Source organism: Castor canadensis, chromosome 18 (assembly GCF_047511655.1).
Source record: "Castor canadensis chromosome 18, mCasCan1.hap1v2, whole genome shotgun sequence".
Lineage (NCBI taxonomy): Eukaryota > Metazoa > Chordata > Mammalia > Rodentia > Castoridae > Castor > Castor canadensis.
This window is the reverse complement of record NC_133403.1, coordinates 14755959-14772661: the sequence shown is the minus strand read 5'-3', so window position 1 is coordinate 14772661 and position 16703 is coordinate 14755959.

The window sequence follows — 16703 nt, the reverse complement described above, 5'->3', positions numbered from 1 at the left end:
AGAAAAGCACATCCATGTTATGTATGATCAGAAGGTTTCACCAAATCAAGGTCTTGAAGCAATGTTGTTGCTGGAAAGTCTCATACAAATGCTCTTTTGTGCAGACATCCTCATGAGGTAGGATCTTGTCCTGGCACATTGCCAGGCCACCCTTCACTTCAGCCTGTGTGGCTGTGGTCCTGTGTTCACTGACAAAATAAAGAAGGCCAGCCAGGCAACTGGTGATAGGACTAATGGGGAAGGCCCAAGAACCGTTCCCCTCACTAGCATGACTACCATCACTGGACAGGACAGTCACAATAGTGTTCATAGTAGGTAGTACCAAGCATAGGGGCGCAAGGGGTGATGTCTCCAAAGAGCACCCATGGGCCACTCCGGTGGAGGATGGAATGAATGAGAAGAGGGTTCTGATTGTGAGGGGTTCTGGTAGCCTGTCTCTAGCCCAGACCTGGGCAATGAGGTTTATAGTCACTACCCCAGTTGGGCCAAAAACACCATCTCCTGCCACCAAAGAAATTTAGGGAAAGCAGGCAGCACCTGAGGTCTTCTCTGGGAGAGCATTGGAGTCATGAGGGGTGGTAAGGGATGCTCACAGAGTGACACGATTGCTAGGCCAGGGGCAACTTGTGGAAAGGTCAGGTCTGTGATTGGAGACATGGAGGCATCAGGGTTCAGATTCATGTCTGATACCAGCACTGGAGATGTTGTTAGGACAATGAAAATGATTTCATGGAGGAAGGAAAGTACACAGAAGGGTGACTCTCTTTTCCTGGGTGTCACTGGGTAGTTAGGGAGTATTCGCAAAAGGACATGTTTGTAGGAGAAGGAAATTGTGCAGTTTGTAACCATCCCCTGGGGAATTTCATGCTCTTCCCTTCTGCTTGATAATTATTACAGCAGAAAACTTGTCTCAGTTCACTGACATTCCCTGACACTTATCCGTTGAGAGTGACACCTCAGCTTTCTTTATTTCTAAGAGGATCCCTTTGGCATATCTGGTAGAAAAACCCTTCTCTCTGATAGTCAGCTTTAGAACATGGGCAGCACCATCCCACTCAGTACATTCAATAGAGAGCGTGGAACCTGCTAGTGGTAGAGTCTTGCTCCCTAAGTTCCTCCATGAAGGTACCAGATTATTCTTGCCCCATCACCTCTTTCCCCAAACCTCCTTATAAATAATCTCTGTAAGATTTAGGATAGTCCAGTCAAATTCTCATCTTCATACCATGATCTGCTTCTAGGTTTGTGGTACAGTGACACAGAGCTCAAGCTTCCCTTGGGCACCAACATGACACAATCCCATCCCTGCCAATAAACAATGTTGATGGGCCCTGTCTCACATCTACCCAGAATCAGTACAGGTGACCCCATCTTTTCTCTTAATTTAGACTACTAACTCCTTTTGTTTGAGGACTTTTGATGTCTCATGTAGGCACTCCTCTCAGCCTGCCAGAGTCTTTCCCAGCTTCCCTAGGTGAGATGTCTTGGGGGAAGTCTAGGGCTGTCTCTTTTCTAGACTTCACTTCAGTCATTGATTCCATGAAGGTGGTTACTTTGTCAAAAACATAAAGAGTGGTAAGGAGAGACCATGCCCTTGACCAAAGCCATCTCCCTATATTTGTTCACCTGCTATGGCTGTCTGGTAGCCTCATTTTTGAGAAAAGCCAATTATAAGACACAGAGAGTGGCCTGGCTAGCTTCAGAAGATGCTCAGGTCCAAATAAAACTGGGAAAAGTTTAAACAAGAGTGGAATGTTTATCAAGACATTTTGCCATGGAGGAAGTTGCAGTCCACCAAGGATGGTGGGGGAGGGCACAACATTCCATATTGGATCACTGACAAGAACTTCTAGTTCCCTTCAAAAATAATAGAATGTTTAAAAGATTGGTGTGTGCCTGTAGGCATTTTAACTTTGTTGCTGAAGTTCTCAGCACAGTCGTTTTGCTGATAGCACCTTCCTGCAATTATTTTTAGTATACCTGATTTTCTGTCCCTTATCCCTACCTATATCCCTCCTTTTCAGCTAGGATCCTGAGCAACTTCACCAGTGGTTGCACTTTCTGTACGAAACTCAGAACATAATTTAGGTAAACACAGGGATTCTTTGGGAGGTAAGAGGAGGATGTGATTAGTAGTGGAATAGCCTGTTGAATTCTTGCATATCTGCTTGTTGTGTGCACATTATTCTTCAGGTGTCAGTCTTCTGTCTTCAAAAGCTGTCCAATGCTGATATTTCTGCATTCTGAAGCTTCACAGTCTTACTTATGATTCCCTTTTCTGAAATGACCCTGTTCATCAAGGAACTTCAAATGACCTACAGCACCCCAACCAGAAATCACTTCTCTTTGTTTTTGAGTTTTGTGTTGTCTGTTGTTTCAGGTAACATATATATTCTGAGAACTGTTTTGGTAAACTAAGCTACAATATTTTGCAGGCTAGAAATATTAAATACATAATCGTCTTTTAAACTCCAAGGTTACAAAGGTTTTAATAAGTCACTACATCACAAATCATAGAGCATCTATTATTATAACTATATGGAAGTTTTTGTGGTACCCATTTAAAGAAATTTTGTTCAAGTCTCATTTTCATAGTGTGAATCATTGTCAGGACATCAGTTTCAAAATATTTATTTAAAAAACTCATTTTTTGTATTGTGACAAGAATGCTTTAATGGGAAATTTTCAAAGAGATGTGGAATGAGTGTCCAGAGGACAGCAACAAAATTTGCTGGGTGAGAAACTTCACTAAATTATTTCCACACAATTTGTGAAGTATATGAAAATTTGCCCATGAAAGCACCATGCTAGACCAAGCCTACAGTGCTGGAAGCAGGGATAAGTGATTAGTTCTGGTGGGATATCTGAAGAGGACACTACTGATATGAAGGTGGACAGTAAATGTTGTACTCAAGAGGCTTCAAACAGAATTAAGGACTATGTTGGGAATTAGAAGTCACTCCTGTTACATTATGGCAAAAAAAATTGTCTATATTTTGTCCATTCCTCAAGATTTTATGTGAGGCTGAATTTAAAGGTGATAGTTTAATTAATCTATGTAACTAATTTATAGGCAAAATAGCTTAATGGTATGAGTATTGCTGCCTGCATGTAGTCAGATTAATAGTGAGGTTTTGGCACTAAAGATACAGTACTAAAAAGTAGTGGTGAGGAGTTGAGTTAAAGAAGGGTATGGTTGTCAATGAGATGAATGCTTTTAAGAAGAATCCAAGTCCTATGTACTGATTAGAAAATGTTTGGAGGGCAACTCAGGAATTGGCATCTCTAATCACACACTGGGTATCAGAGATTTTTTTTGAGAAAAGAGTCTCAGGGGACTCTGCTTGCACTGGGCTTCTAGGGAATTGTCTCACTAAACAGGGGTCAGGGCACTAATAGATCTTGGTTCAAGTGCCCCTGACTGTTGTTTATTCTGTCATCAGAGGTTGGATTCTGCATGTAATGCTCATGTTGCAATCATGAAGAATGCAAGAGTTATGGATGTCATGGTAGTACTGATGAAAATGCAGAGGAAAGCCTAAGATGTGAGGCAGTGTGTTGTGGCACAGTCAGAATTCCTGAAAACAGCCCCAGAGAGGTTTATGGGTGAAGCTGTGAGAATGAATGTGAAACTTCCATGGAGACCCAAGGAATATAGAGATGCCACGAATGTGCACTGCCTGCTGGGGGAAACTGAGGCAGTGAGTAGAACCAGTCAAAGAATGTGGCCTTGTGTTCAGTAGACAGGAAGGCCATAAGGGTGAGCCTGCCCAAGATCTTAATGGACCATATCCAACCATCACATATATAAAGCTAAGGATATTATGTTTGCTGTGCTAGGTTTTGATCTTCCTTTCATCTGGTTCCTACTTGCTGTTTTTCCTGTTCCTCTAATGTGGAATGGGAAAGATTAACCTTGGTCATTATATCTTAGAAATATGTAATTTATCTTTCTATTTAACCTTTACAAGGGCACATAGTTAACATAACTGCAAAAGATTAGGTTTGCTGCCCTGCAGGAGAGCCAATAACTCAAGAGAGGGAGGGGTAAGACCATAAATAATTCTCTTTAGCAATAGTGTGACATATCAGAAGATGAAGAGCTAAGCCATCTTGCCTAGACCCCTTAAGTAAGGCTTATGTAGAATCTTTTGTGGAATGTCACCTCATTCTCAATGGAGTATGTGTGTGTTTCAGAGTAGGTCATTTGTCTTGATAATTAGCCAATTCTAGAGCACTGGTTAAAACAATATCTTATCCCAGTTGTAAGGTCACCAAGATATCCTGAAAGTGTGAATCTGAGAAAACACAAGGGTTTAGAGTTTTGGGATTTGAAAATCTGTGCATCTGGAGACTTCACAGCCAATATCTACAGTTTTATATGGAGCATGATGCTAGGCTTAAATAAAGTCATAGTTTCATATTGAAAAAAATTTTGATTCAGTATGAGCCAATTACTCTTGACTTCTGTAGTTTTCCTTGAGTCTCTGAGTAGACTTTGTTCTTAGACATTTGTGCAATTCTGGAGGTATTTACAATTTGAGTACTCTTGGAGATTGTCTAAATGTATTTTTCATTATGAAATGGATTATAAGCATTTGGTTCTGGAACAGAATATTATGGTTTGAGTCTTAAATATCTTCTAAAGAGTCATGTTTGTTACATACATGGTCCAGAACTGATGATCCTATAGAGAACTGGTAGAATGGTTTGAGAAGTGAAGCATAGTGGAAAGAAATTACCACTAGGGGCATGTACCTTACAGGAATATTAGGATATTGGCCCATTTTCTCTCTGTTTCCTGGCCTCCATGAGGTGAGAAGTTATCCTCACCTGCATCTCAATCATATTGAACTGACTCAACAAAGGTCCACATGTAACAGGGCCATGTGACCCTAAACTGAATCCTCTGAACATGAGGGCAATAATACATGTGTCCTTCTTTTAAGTTGCTCATCACAGAAATTTTTCTCACTAGCAGAAAGTTAATACATCTCTTTTTTGACAGCACAGTTGGCTCCAGCTCCTGTCTCTGCTCAAATTAACCTTGTAGGGATGCAAGTAAACAGGGAGTACTGCTGCAGGATGTCAGCCTGGGATTCAGTGGACTAGAGCCTCCCCATCAGCAAAGGGTTTAATCACCCATCTTAGAAGAATAATACATCCACAGTGCTACAGTATTAGAATTGGATCATACAAAGAAGACCAGGGTCTAATTTTTGAGAAAACCCCAGAATCAATTTAGCTAGGATTAGATTTGGTTTAAGGGAGCCTAGGTAGAAAAATCTCTGGTTCAAATCAGGAAAATAAATGAACAATTTGTGTGCTTCTAGCAAAAAGATACTGCTAAGATGAAAGCATATCCTGCAATGGGGGTATTGGGATTATCTTCCCCTTATTACCCTCTGAGTGTCCTACAGTAAAGTCCTCCTGAGAAGAGGTATATGATGCATTTCCTCTGCTTTTTAGCTTTCCTCAATGGCTGCCAACTTCCTTAAGATGCAGCCTGGGTCGGGTGAGGATACAGGCTTAGGAGCTACATCAAATCCTGCTCTTTTGTCCTTACTCCTAAAATTTCAGCTTCACTGTCTGCCTCACAGAGACATGGGGGCTTTAAAATACTGTCTTTTGCAGTATTTAGACCTCAGGGATGGGAGCAGACCTGTTCACCTTCAAATCCTGCAGAATAACCAATATAGTGCCTACACCAAGGAGATGACCAGGAATGAAGGATATATGGAGACATGTTTTGCTTTTCCACTGTTGAAGGGCAGAAATAAGCAGTTAGAAAAAAAATCCACTCCCCAGAGTTTCCACTTCATTGAGGGTGTGGCAGAAATGATCTGAATTCCTCTCTTCATCCCATGACACTGCTGCCCTGTACCAAGTGACTCCCATAAGCCTCCCTCGCACACTGGCTGTGGGCTCCGCTGTGGAGCCTCGTTCTCGGCTCCTTCGTCTTGTACTTGTTGAGACTGCCTGCTGGAAAATGCAGTCCCAAATTCAGGTCCCTATCACATGAGTGAGGTGAGAGTGGGTAGGTGGGTCTTTCAACAGAGCCTTCCCTAATTACTGACCTTTATTCCCTAACAGGTATTAAAACCATGGTTTTCACACACTGAATTTTCCCATTGTCTGTTTATCTACAATGTTGCAAAAGTAAATCTTTGATAGATTAGAAAATGAGTTCGTACCTCATATAAAGGCTTTAATTGCCCTTTGAGGAGGCAATTAAAGTAGTAGAAACAGCTCTACATGACACAAAGTATGCTTCTTTGTACTTACATTGTTCTGTTCCATTTTTAAGAACATTCCACTTCTTTCTGTAGAGCCCAAAAGATTGATACCCAGTAATCAAATTGCTAGCTCATTTCTCCAAATACAAAAGTTTATGTGTGTGTAGGTGTGTATAGATGTGTGTGTATGTGTGTGTGTGTTTTGGTGGCCTTGATACTTGAACTCAGGGCCTCACACTTGCTATGCCAGCACTGTAGCATTTGAGCCACTCTAACAGGCAAGAGCAATTCTTGAAAGATATTTTTAGGTTGGCTCCTCTGTCGTTCTGTCTTATGGGTCTCTTCAAATGCAAAGTCAAATCCAAGGCCCTCAGTGTGGCCCCCACAGGATCTCTCTCAGCTTGGCCCTTCTGGCAGCCTATGGGTCCACATGCCTGAAGTCACAGTGAGCATGCACTGCCAGTGCCCTGATAAGGCTGACTCTGCAGTTATCTTTATTCACCTTCCCTTTGCTTGCATTTGCCTTGATGCCAACTTCTTTCTGCTTTGACCCTTGGGTCAGGAGTTACCTTCTCCATGTGGGAAGGATATGTCTTTTCCATATCCCCTCCTCAGCCCCACAGCTCTTATAATAGAGTCCAATCTCCTAATTATTCTCCTTTTGTGGTCAAACTCCAGTCCAAACTCTTTCTCCCTTCCTGCCTACCACTTTGGTGTGTACTTCAGGCCTAGCCTCAGCACCCTCCTCTATCTTCCACTCCATTCTTTTCCCTCTGTATAGAACATTCCCACAAGCTACTCACAGAATTCATTTTCTTCAAATCTCTTATTTGTCTCTCTCTCAAGACAGCATTGTGTATTTGAGGGCCCTCATCCATGCTGCATCCATATTAACTAGCAACTCTCAGCATGAGGAAGACACTTGGAAAGATCTTCACAGCACAGAGTACTACACAGTGCCCAGCTATGCTGCACGCCTGCACCTGCAGTCTCACTATCCCACCAGATTTGGAAGGATGGGGACTCTGGTCTCCATTACTCTCTTTCCCCAGGCCAGATTCACACTTGACTCACTGCCAACTCACACCACTGGGAGGCAGCACCAGCTTGGAGCTAAGTAATGTGGGCCAGTTTGCATTTTGTTTGCAGTAGTGTCTCTGGAATACACTCAGTTGGCTTACATTACACTAACGCAAACATGAACTATAACTCAGATAGGTTGGGGAGGGGCTGCATCTCAGTGCTAGAAAGATTATCTAGAATGTTATAGGCCTTGGATTAGATATTCCTAGAAAGATCTGTCAGGTCTGTGTGTCTGGGCAAGCAAGTTAAACTCTCAGCCTCAGCTTGCATCTTTGTTAAGCTGTTAAAAGAAAAAAAAGTTATTAGGTACAGGGCTGTGAAGATTAACTTGTTTGTGATAAGTAGTTGTCCCAAATTTAAGTTTGTGATACTGATTGTTTGTGAATACCAAACATAGCTGCTCATTTCCCTAACACTGATCCTCTTCCCTTCCATATTTGGGGCAGCAGATCTTCTTCTGATGTGATTGTAGCACAGTCTGCCTCCTAGATGTTGCTCTATACTTGGCATTTCGGCCTGCCTTCCTTATAGTCTTCTTGTTGTTCTGTCAAGGCAATATACAGTGAGGCTTGGGATGGAGTATGCAAACCTGGTTGCCTATGTTTCCTTATCCTTTGAATAAGTTCAAAGTAGGGTCAGAAGTTGATCTATCATAACCACTTCCAATCACCAACTCTCATTCATTGATGGTATTACATGCCTATGGTTTTTGTCCACTTAATTTCCAGTTGACTCTATCTACAGTGTCCACTTTAGATATTTATAGACTCAAAAATGCATGTGTACCTATTGCTAATTTCCCTTCAGGAAACAACTACAGCAGCAGAAATTGTTTTCCCTGAAGGAATGTAATCTGTCCTTTCCATTTTCCTCAGATTTGTATGTGCAACCCCTCTGTTCTTTTTGCAGATTACCTGTTCCTTAATCTAATTGTTCAGGGTTGTGGAAGTTGTGCATGCTCTGTGTTTGTCTTTGTGTGTACCCAGATCCAGTTTGAATTTGTGAATTTAGCACATGTAAGTAATTGTGTATACAGGAAGTTTAAAAGCTACTATACATTTTTGTGTTGGGGTTGGAGCTTATATACATACGCAAGTGTTCTTTGGGTGGTGCATGTGAATATTAAGAATGCTTGCAGAAAATGCTTCTATGTGTTTGGGTAGGATTAGGACAATCGTAAGCACATTTTGAATTCTGGTTAGATTGGTTATATGTGAATTCATAGCTTGTGCAAGTTTCATGCATGTGTTTGAGGAGTCTGGATTGTCTAATATATGCATTTTGAGATTAGGGTTGGTATGTCTGTGCATTTGCATCATGGAATATTGTAATTGTGTGCCTTTATAAATGTAGTTGTTTGAGGATTATCCATTCTGGAACTTTGAAGGGTTTTGTGTACAATGTAGTGTTTTCCAGTGTTTTGATGTATGGAGGAAACATGAAATAGTGCATGCCACATAATTTGGTATAACAAAAAATTCTGGATTCCAGTAACTGTATAAATTCCATTGATTAGTTTCAGAGCAGTGTCTGGTGTTTTCACCTTGGATCTAGACGGATTGAGCATCTCATCTGGGACAGTAATAGAGGGAGGTTTTCTGCTCAGAAGTAATCTATGGAATTTCTGTTTATACATCAGTTGCCAAGGTAAGTCATATGGGACCATGTGAGTTCATCAAAGTCAAGATGTACAATCTCTTAGACAGGGACACCACAAATAGGGACAGTGATTACCCTACAAAATTATATGTCATCCAATTTGTGTATATTGTTAGAAATTGTTCCATTTCTGTATATATATTTCCCCAAGAAGCATAAGGGGTTTGGTGAATATGCATTCTATGTCATATATTGAATTAAATGTATGTGGGTAAGATGAATATATATTCTGTGGTTTTGGAAATGTGATGCTAGTAAAGTACGGGTGGATTTGAGGGTCTGAGGATTGCCTCAATCTTCAATCCTCCCAATCTCTACCTCATGAGTAGCATGGTTTACAGGAATGAACCATTATGACTAACACTTATAATCATTATAATGTGTTATTGAATTCAGTTTGCTAGCATCCTTTTAAATGTTTATAAGGTATATTGGTCTGTGTCTTTATCTGCCATTGATATCAAGGTAATGCATACCTGCTGGCCTCATGAGAATAAATTTGGAATTTGTTGAAAGTGCTTGAAAAGGTCCGGCATTAATTCCTCTTTATATGTTTAGTGGAATTCATGAGGAACATCATCTAATGCTAGGCTTTTCTTGTTTGTAGCATTTTTTATTACTGTTTCAACTATCATCGATAGATGTTTTTTCAGATATTTATTTCTTCATGATTCAAAAGCACTAGATTATATATTTATAGTATTTTCTGTATTTCATGTACAAGCTCCAATTTGCTGATAAAATAATTGTTCAGTTATCTCTTAAAATCTTTTTTGTTTCTGTAAAATCAGCAATAATATCCTCTCTTTAATTTCAGATTTTAGTTACTTTAGTCTTCTTACTACCTTAGAAAGCCCATTTAAAATTTATTTTGTTCTTTTCCAAGAACTATCTCTTGGTTTTGCTGATTTTCTGTGTGATTTTTAATTGTCTATTCTATCTTCACTCTTATATATATTATTACCTACTTATGCCGGCTTTGTGTCACTTGTTTTCATTATCTAGATTATTAAGATGCATTTAGGGTTTAGATTTGAGACACTTTTTCTTTTTTAATGTAAGTGTTTACAAGTGCCTTAGGAATACTTTTGCTATATATTACAAGTTTTGTCTGTTTTCATTTTTGTTTGTCTCCAGAAAATATTTTCTCTTTTATCTTGTGATTTCATCTTTCCCTTACTAGTTGTTTAACAGAGTGTTGTTTGGTTTTCATATCTGTTTGGGTTTCCTAGTTTTCTTCAATATAGTGATTTCAAGTGGTATAACATTTTTTCAGAAAAGATAATTTTGAATTATTTAAATCTTTTAAGCTTTACTGCGACTTATTTATTACCTAAAATTTGGTCTATCCTGGACAATATTCATGTGTAGTTGAGGAAAATGTGTACTCTTCTGTTCCTTTTTTTTTCATTCATTTATTCACATGTGCATACATTGGGTTATTTCTCCCCCATGCCCCCTACCCCCTGCCCTCGCCCTCTCCCCCCTCCCCCTTGCTTCCAGGCAGACCCTGTTCTGTGCTTTTCTCCAGTTCCGTTGAAGAGTAGAAATAAGCAATAATAAGAAAGACAGCATTTTTTCTAGTTGAGATAAGGACAGCTATACAGAGACATTCCTAGCATTGCTTTCATGTACAAATGTGTTACAACCCAAGTTGATTCATCTCTACCTGACCTCTTCACTACTTCCTGGTCACCTTCCCATGTTGACCTCTGTCATTGTGAAGTTACTGTATTAGTTCCTCTGCAGTGGGGACATCAAACACTTTCAAGTTTTAGGTTTCCTACCTATCCCCATACCACCCATATGTGATGTCTCCTTAGCATATGACCCAAGTCCCACCACATTGCTGTATTTGCCCTAGATCTAAAGTCCACATATGAGGGAGAACATACAATTTTGGTCTTCTGAGCCTGGCTAACCTCACTCAGAATTATGCTCTCCAGTTCCATCCATTTACTTGCCAATGATAACATTTCATTCTTCTTCATGGCTGCATAAAATTCCATTGTGTATAGATACCACATTTTCTTGATCCATTCATTAGTAGTGGGGCATGTTGGTTGTTTCCATAACTTGGCTATTGTGAGTAGTGCTGCAATAAACATGGGTGTGCAGGTGCCTCTGGAGTAACCTGTGTCATATTCCTTTGGGTATATCCCAGGAGTGGGATTGCTGCATCATATTGCAGATCTATATTTAGGTTTTTAAGAAGCCTCCAAATTTTTTTTTCCTGAGTGGTTGCACCAGCTTGCATTCCTACCAACAGTGTATGAGGGTTTGTTTTTCTCCACATCATCGCCAACACCTGTTGGTGGTGGTGTTTTTGATTATGGCCATTATAACAGGGGTGAGGTGGACTCTTAGTGCGGTTTTGATTTGCATTTCCTTTATGGCCAGAGATGGTGAGCATTTTTTCATCTGTTTTTTGGCCATTTGAAATTCTTCTTTTGAGAAAGTTCTGATTAGTTCAGTTGCTCATTTCTTTATTGGTTCATTGATTTGGGGAGAGTTTAGTTTCTTAAGTTCCATGTACATTCTGGTTATCAGTCCTTTGCCTGATGTATAGCTGGTGAATAATTTCTCCCACTGTGTGGGTGGTCTCTTCAGTTTAGAGACCATTTCTTCATTCTTTCCCTTAGTTGCTGAGCTTCTGGGGTTCTATTGAGGAAGTCCTTGCCTGTACCTATTACTTCCAGAATGTTTCCCGCTCCTTTCTGTACTAACTTCAGAGTTTCGGATCTGATATTAAGGTCCTTGATCCATTTTGAGTTGATACTAGTACAGGTTGATAAACATGGATCTAGTTTCAGTTTCTTACAGATGGATAACCACTTTTCCCAGCAACATTTGTTGAAGAGGCTGTCTTTTCTCCATCATATGTTTTTGGCACCTTTGTAAAAAAATAAGGTGGGCATAACTATGCCGGGTCCTCTATCTGCTCCACTGGTCTTCATGTGTGCTTTTGTGCCAGTATCATGTTGTTTTTATTGCTAGTGCTTTGTAATATAGTTTGAAGTCAGGTATTGTGATACCTTCAGCACTGCTCTTTTTGCTGAATATTGCCTTTGCTATTTGCAGTCTCTTATGAGACTCAAATGAGCTCAAATGAGTTTTAGAGTAGATTTTTCAATCTCTGTGATGAATGTCATTGGGATTTTGATGAAAATTGTGTAAAACACATAGATTACTTTGGTAGTATAGCCATTTTTACTATGTTGATTCTACCAATCCATGAGCACAGGAGACCTTTCAAACTTCTGAGTCTTCCCCGATCTCTTTCTTCATGGGTTTTTAGTTCCCCTTGTAGAGGTCATTCACATCCTTTGAGTTTATTCCTAGGTATTTGATTTTTTTTAGGTTATTGTAAATGGAATTGTTTCCATATATTCTTTCTCAATTTGTTGTTGGTGTGTAGAAAAGCTAATGAATTTTGTAATTTGATTTTCTATCCTGCTACCTTGCTGTATATGTTTCTGGTGTCTAGGAGTTTTTGGATATTTAAGGTATAGGATCATATCATCTGCAAATAGGGATATTTTGACAGTTTCTTTACCTAATTGTATTGCCTAATTGCTCTGGCAAGGAATTCCAGTACTATGTTGCATAAGAGTGCAATATCAGGAAGAGTTGTCTCATTCCTGATTTTAGGGGAAATGGTTCGGTTTTTCACCATTAAGTATGATGTTGTCTGTATGTTTGTCATATCTAGCCTTTACAATGTTGAGGTACATTCCTTCTATTCCTAGTTTTCTTAGAGTTTTTATCATGAAATGGTGTTGGATCGTGTAGAAGGCTTTTTCTGCATCTGTTGAGATGATCAAGTGGTTTTTGTCTTTGCTTCTGTTAATGTGCTGTATTACATTTACAGATTTTCATACGTTGAACCACCCCTGCATCCCAGGGATGAAGCCAACTTGGTCATGGTGGATGATCTTTCTGATGCGTTGTTGGATTCAGTTTGCCATTATTTTATTGAGGATTTTTGCACTGATGTTCATTAAGGAGATTCTCCTATAGTTCTCCTTTTTGGAGGTGTCTTTCTCTGGTTTGGGGATTTGGGGATGAGTATAATACTGGCTTCATAAAATGAGTTAGGCAGTTTCCTTTTCTATTTCATGGAGTAGTTTAAGGAGGGTTGCTATTAGTTCATCTTTAAAGGTCTGATAGAATTCAGCAGTGAATCCATAGGTCCTGGACTTTTCTTTTTTGGGAGACTCTTTATTGATGCTTCAATTTCATTTTATATTATAGATCTGTTTAGGTGGTTAATATACTCTTGTTTCAGTTTTGGGTGCTCATAAATGTTAGAAATCTGTGGATTTCTTCAAGATTTTCAAATTTATTAGAATATAAGTTTTCAAAGTAGTCTCTGATGATTTCCTGGATTTCCGTGGTGTTCGTTATTATCTCCCTTTTTGCATTTCTGATTTTACTGATTTAGGTTTTTTCTCTTCTCATTTTAGTCAGGTTTGCAGGGGTCTATCAATTTTATTTATTTTTTCAAAGAACCAGCTTTTTGTTCCATGATTGTTTGTATGGTTTTCTTGTTTGTTTCTATTTCATTGATTTCAGCCCTTATTTTTATTATTTCTCTCCTTCTGCTTGTTTTGAAATTTGCTTGTTCTTGTTTTTCTAGGAGTTTGAGATGTAGCATTAGGTTATTGATTTAGATCTTTCTGACCTTTTAATACAAGCACTCGTGGCTATGAACTTTCCTTTTGGACTGCCTTTTGGCTGTAGGTCGTGTTTTCATTTTCCTTAACTTCCAAGAACCTTTTAATTTCCTCTTTTATTTCATCAATGACCTATTGGTCATTGAGCAATGTGTTGTTCAACTTCCAAACAATTGCATGTTTTTTACTCTTGTTTTTGTTGTTGATTTCTAGTTTTAATGCATTATGATCAGATAGAATGCATAAGATTATTTTTATTTTCTTACATTTGTTGAGGCCTGCTTTGTGCCCTAAGATATGATCAATTTTGGAGAAGGTTCCATGAGCTGCTAAGAAGAATGTATATTGTGCAAAAGTTGGATGAAATATTCTGTAGAAATATTCAGCTATGTTCCTTTGATCTATGGTGTGATTTAGTTCTAGGATTTCTTTATTGATTTTTGTTGGGATGACCTGTCTATTGGTGATAGGGGTGTATTAACGTCTCCCACTACCACTGTGTTGGAGTTTATATATGTTTTTAGGTCCTTCATAGTATGTTTGATGAAATTCAGTGTACTGACAGTGGGTGCATAAAAGTTGATAATTGTTATTTCTTTTTGTGTATTTCCCATTTTATTAGTATGGAGTGTCCTTCTTTATCTTGTTTGATCAATGTAAGTTTGACATCTATTTTGTCTGAGATAAGTATTGCTACCCCTGCCTGTTTTCAGAGGCCATTGGATTGGTAGATCTTCTTCCAGCCTTTCACCCTCAGCCAGTGCTTGTATCTGTCAATGAAATGATTCTCCTGTAGGCAGCAGATTGTTAGATCTTCCTTTTTAATCATTTGACAATCATTGTCTCTTGATGGGGGACTTAAGTCCATTAACATTCAGTGATAGTATTGCTAGATATGTGGTGATTCCTGTCATTTAGTTGTTTAAGGGTTTGATTGTGTGCAACTGAATCAATATTACTCTCTACTTTCTTGTCTTTTCTTCTCCTGTGGTTTGGTACTGCCTGCTCTCTCATGGGTTTGTTTGCTTTCACTTTCTGTGTGCAGAATTCCTTGGAGAATCTTTTGTAGTGGTGGTTTGGTGGTCATATATTATTTTAGTTTCTGCTTGTCATGGAAGATTTATTGCTCCATCTATTTTGAATGATAGTTTTGCTGGGTAGAGTATCTAGGGTTGAAGTTATTTTCATTCAGTGCCCAGAAGTCTTCCCTCCATGCTCTTCTTGCTTTTAAGGTTTTCATTGAGAAATGTGCTGTAATTTTGATGGGTTTACCTTTGTATATTATTTGTTTTTTCTTTCTTACAGCCTTTAATATTCTTTCTCTATTCTTTGTGCTTGTTGTTTTAATGATAATATGTCATGGGGTATTTCTATTTTGGTTAAGTCTATTTGGTGTCCAGGAGGCTTCTTGTACCTTTTCTCTAGATTTGGGAAATTTTCTGTTATTATTTTATTTAATATATTACGAATTCCTTTTGCTTGCCCCTCTTCTTCTTCAATGACCATGATTCTCAGGTTTGGTCTTTTGATGAAGTCTGTCGGTTCTTGCATATTCCTTTCACAGGACTTGAGTTGTCTGACTAATAGTTCTTTAGTTTTTCCTTTAATTACCATTTCATCTTCAAGTTCTGAGATTTTGTCTTCTGTTTGTTGTAATCTGCTGGAGTGGCCTTCCATTGTGTTTTGTATTTTTGCTTCATTATTTTTTCTGAGGTTTTCCATGTCATGGGTCACTTCCTCTTTAAAATTATCAATTTTTGCCCTTAATTCATTTATCTCTCTATTTGTGGTGTTCTCTGTATCGCTTTGGTGTTTATTTGGGACTCTTATGATTTCATTTATTTGTTTCTGTGTTTTCTCATATTCTTTATTTTTGTTGTATTGGAATTTCTTGAGTGTCTTCTGCACATTTTGGTTGACCATGTCTAGTAACATCTCCATGAAATTCTCAGTGATTTCTTGCAGGACTTCTTCTTCCAGAGCATTCTTGTGGACTTTCTTGGGTTCCTTGGTATAGTTTATCTTTGTTTTGTTGGAGTCTGGTTCCAGGTATCCGTTTTCTTCATTTCTCTCTGAATCCTATACTAATTCATTTTGGGGGAAGAATGGTTTCCATCCCTTTTCATCTTCCCATCATTCCACTTGGTAATGTTACTGTCCCTGGTCTATGTGTAATTTAGTATTAGCTAACTTATAATAATAAAATTAACAAAACCAAGAAAGAAGGAGAAAAAAAGAAAAATAGAAAGAGAAAAAAATGGAGAACCAAAGAAATCAACAGGGAGAGATGGTGGACAATCAAACAGCAAATAAACAAGCAAACACTTAAAGAAAAGAAAACAGAAAAAAAATCCCCAGTTCAGGAATAGTAGAGTTTCAGTCTTAGTAGTTCTGGTGTTAGTCTTTTAGCATCCAGTCCTGTTTGTCTGAGTCTCCTAGGCAGATTTGGAGCCAGCGTCTGGTGATGCTGGCGTCCTCCTGTAGTGGGCTGTGGCCAGTGTGCCAACAGGCCAGTGGGAGAGAAGCATCCTGGTGGGCCAGCGGGCGGCAAAATGGTGGGCCAGTGGGGTGGCGGCCAAGTGGTGGCCAGCCTGACGGGGCGGAGGCCCAGCAGTCCAGCAGGCAGTGGCCTGGTGGATTGGTGGCCCAGTGGGCCAACAGGTGGCCTACCGGTCTAAGGCCTGGTGGGATGGCAGCACTCTTCTGTTCCTGATTGGAGTTTTCTGTATATGCTTTTGGTTTATAGTGTTGTTTGTTTGCCATGTACTTAGTAATGTCTGTCCTGGTTCTACCTTTTGTTGAAAGTGGGAACGTGAAGTTTTCTATTTTTATGTAGAGCAATTTCTCCTTTTGATTCTGTCAATGTTTGCTGCATGCAGAACAGAGCTCTGTTTTTTGCTATGTATACTGTTGCAATTATTTTATCTTCTTGGTGAGCTGGCTCTGTCATTATAAAATGTCCTTGTTTCTTGTAACAGATTTTGATTTAAAGTCTATTTTGTCTGCCACTTTCTGTTTTGATTGCTATTCTTATGGAGCACATTTTCTT